Here is a 3,843-nt window from a genome sequence, read left to right on the forward strand (position 1 = left end):
CGCTCCAGAAAAAGCAAATGGCTCAAAGAAGTTAGGTACAATGAGACTTGTAAAGAGATGAGGAGATGGCTAATATTAGCACGATTGATTGAATCTTCCTCTGCCCCTTTTAGTAACTGATATCAGGTCACAAGATAGCCTCTAGTTCTCCACCCAGCCATGTCTTTTGAAATTGTAATTTAGTAAGCTTAGTTTGGGACAGGAAAAGGAATATTTACAATTTTGGGTGAAAGGAAAGTTGACAAGATTAATTATGTCACGAATTTTCATACAGTGAATATGTGGTTTCATGGGTAAGAAAACTTTAAAATCAAAGTAATATGTCTGCTATTAATTTTTCCCTTTGACACCTTCCTCTCCCGGTTGTGATTTGATCAGAATCACTGATCACTAAGGTTGGCTGGGCACAAATCTATGTTTCTTTTGGTCTCACAGGTATTGGTTTATTGGGAGCAAATATTTGGTTTGGTAGATAAAAAAAAAACAAAAAAAAAAACCCTTCAAATCAAACTAAGATGTCCTTAGTTTTTCCCTCTTACACAAACAGTTGCAAATCTTTTATTTCCTATTCAAAATGGCAATAGAAATAATGGAGATTCAACATCGGTCTCTGTTGTTGGTCAGTTGGACTTTCAAAGGAAACAGTAGCTAGACTGATTTTAGCATGTGGGCATCCATACCATTGGATACAAGTGCCTTCTCTATCTTTGCAATGGCCACTGCGTTCGTGTGCCTGTTCTATCAGTCCTGGGGGAGCCAATGGCAAAGATTGGGTAATGACATGTGGCTGAGTCATTTGATCTACATATTGTTCATTGCCTCTTCTATGTCAATGCTTTCTTGATGGGGCTAATATGTGATTCAGAGAGCTCAGTGTGTTACAGGAACTCACTGTCGGGGAGCTTCTTAGAGGGTGGCCTTAGGTAAAATGTTGCAACAGATTTTGAAGGTGTTACACTAAGAGGTTGTCCACCAACTGCACTCCTCACAGCTGACAACAAATTATTTTTTCTAGGGAGATCTGAACAGCACACCTCCTTGGTTCCCAAATTACTAAATGGAAGGAAGTCCTTCATTCATTTAAGAGACAATGTGGAACTAGCAAAGAGAGTATAGATTTTCACATCAAGCAAATATGAGTTCAAATTCTTTTTTAGCATACAGTTTCTCTGTTGCACTGGGTATATTATCTAATGTTTCTGAGTCACATTTTCTTTATCTATAATGTGGAAATAACAATAATAATCTTACGGTTATTTGTTGAAAAAATGAGTAAGTCTGTTACGAGGATTTAAGGTAGTAACGCTTAAAGATACATGAGAGGATGTTTAGCACATAATGGATGTTCAGTAGACATACTAAAGTAAAAATTACCCTAATTCTTGGTTTCCAAAGGTTAAGAGACTCTATTCGCTGGTTGCAATGAAATATCTCAAACAATTCCTTTTTCCTGGACATTTTACATATAATAATGTTATTGTGCTACATACATTACCCCCTCTAGCTGAAATGACTCGGTTTTCCCTCTTTATCATCCATTTTGATGTTCTAAATACTGAGCATTGCAGGTTGTGAAGAAAAGTCCCGCTATCTTAATTTTAAGTGTACTCTTTGGCCACAAGTGGATATCTTGACATGATTAGGATGTCTGGTATCAGAACAAAAATTTATAATTCTCTCTTATAATTATAATTCTCTCTGGAAGAAAATGGTTAAGCCATCCTATTAAAATCCTCCTGGAACCAACTCAACTCCCTGACAATTTGTCTTCTAAATACCCACTCACACATATATGGCAGACTCTCTTTCTTCTTTGATTTATTAACACAAAGCTATTTTGGTTCACCATTAGAATTTTTCATTTCAATTAAATTGATCATTTAATCTAAAACCATTAAACTTATGAAGCTTATTCTTTATTCCTGGCATCTTCCAGTATTATAATTATAATTCTATGCTATGGCTGATACTCAAAGCTCTGATAATGACAATGGTAGTGATAAATTTACAGGAGCTCATTCCACGGCACTTATTTTGGGGCAGACCAGTTGTTTATAAATTAAGTTACTAGAAGAATCCTGTATATAAATATTTGTATGTATATTCTTTAATATTTTGAATTATTTATTTGGACATTTTTCTCAGAATGGGATTATTGGGTTAGAAAATATTAATATTTTAAAGACCAGGTATTATTGCCAAACCAGTATCCAAATATATTATTTTAATTGGCAATGCTGTCAGCAGTGAATAAATGTATATATTTCATTCCAGTGCTGCCAAGACTCTGCTTTACTAAAGCATGAAGAGGTAAGCAGCAGTGCCAAGACTAGCACCCATTTCCTGATTTTTGTCGTGAAATATTCAACACAACACAACATGCAAGCAGAAAATGTCTGTTACTCTAATAGGTGCACCTGTATGTTTTACCATGTGATTTAACTTCCAATAAGAAAATATGCAATCCTTTAGCAAAAATTTGAATTTAGTATTGGCACTCTCTTAATTTTATGGATAGGAGCTCTGGTAGCATAGTTCCTAAGGCACTTGACTGCTAACCAGAAGCCTGGCGGTTCAAACCCACCAGCCACTCCTCGAAAGGAAGGTTGGGTAATCTACTTTCATAGTGATACCGCCTTGGAAACCCAAGGAAGGGTCGCTATGAGTCGGAGCTGACTCGACGGAACATAACAACAACAACAACAATTTTCTGGATAAAGAAATTTTCAGGCATATTTTTACAAGGATTCAGTTTGAATTGTGGTTAACTGCATTGGCTCAAGAGCCAGGCTTGTTGAGTTTGAATCTTAGGTCTACCATTACTGTGACTGTACACAGTTTACTTAATCTCTCTACTTTAGCTCCTCATATGTAAAATGAAAATGACAATGGAATCTAGTTCACCATTCTTGTTGTTAGGTGCTTTTGAGTCTGTTCTGACTTGTAGCAACTCAGAATGAAACACGGCCTAGTTCCATGCTGTCTTCACAATCATTGCTGTGTTTGAGCCCATTGTTACAGCCAAAGTATCAATCCATTTCATTGAGGGTCTTCCTCTTTTTTGCTGACCCTCTACTTCTCCAAGCATGATGCACTTCTCCAGGGACTGGTCCCTCCTTGATAACATGCCCAAAGCCTATGAGACAAACTTTCACCATCCTCGCTTCTAAGGAGCAATCTGGTTGTACTTCTTCCAAGACAGATTTGTGTGTTCTTCTGGCAGTCCATCCTATATTCAGTATCCTTTGCCAACACCACAATTCTAGTGCACCAATTCTTATCTGGTCTTCCTTATTCATTGTCCAGCTTTCACAACAATTTGAGGGGATTGAAAACACCATGGATTGTGTCAGGTGCACCTTAGTCCTCAAAGTGATGTCTTTGCTACTTAACCCTTTAAAGAGGTCTTTTGCAGTATATTTACCCTATGTCCACAGTGTTATGAAAATTAAGTGAGTTAATATGGTACTTAAATGGTGTATAATATATAGTAAATTATCAATATATACTAGCTATCTCTAAGGCATGTACATGCTTAAGTAACATTACCTAAAATGATGGATTGGTTAGGCCATTCACATTGTATTTTTAATAAATGTTTTACATTGCATAGGTCAAGAATGGCATATATGTTTCCTTTCACATGACAATAACAATTGGTAATGGCTGCTTAAAACACTGCTGAAAAGGATTCTGTACCCATAAGTATAACTAAAGAGAGCCATACTTAATTGGCAGTGCCTAACACAAGAGCAGGAGCTCTGGTAGCATAGTGCCTAAGGCACTTGACTGCTAACCAGAAGGCTGGCGGTTCAAACCCGCCAGCCACTCCTCGGAAGGAAG

The sequence above is a fragment of the Orycteropus afer genome, unplaced genomic scaffold (genome assembly GCF_000298275.1).
Source record: "Orycteropus afer afer isolate SDZICR_OR568_19922 unplaced genomic scaffold, OryAfe1.0 scaffold00410, whole genome shotgun sequence".
Taxonomy (NCBI): domain Eukaryota; kingdom Metazoa; phylum Chordata; class Mammalia; order Tubulidentata; family Orycteropodidae; genus Orycteropus; species Orycteropus afer.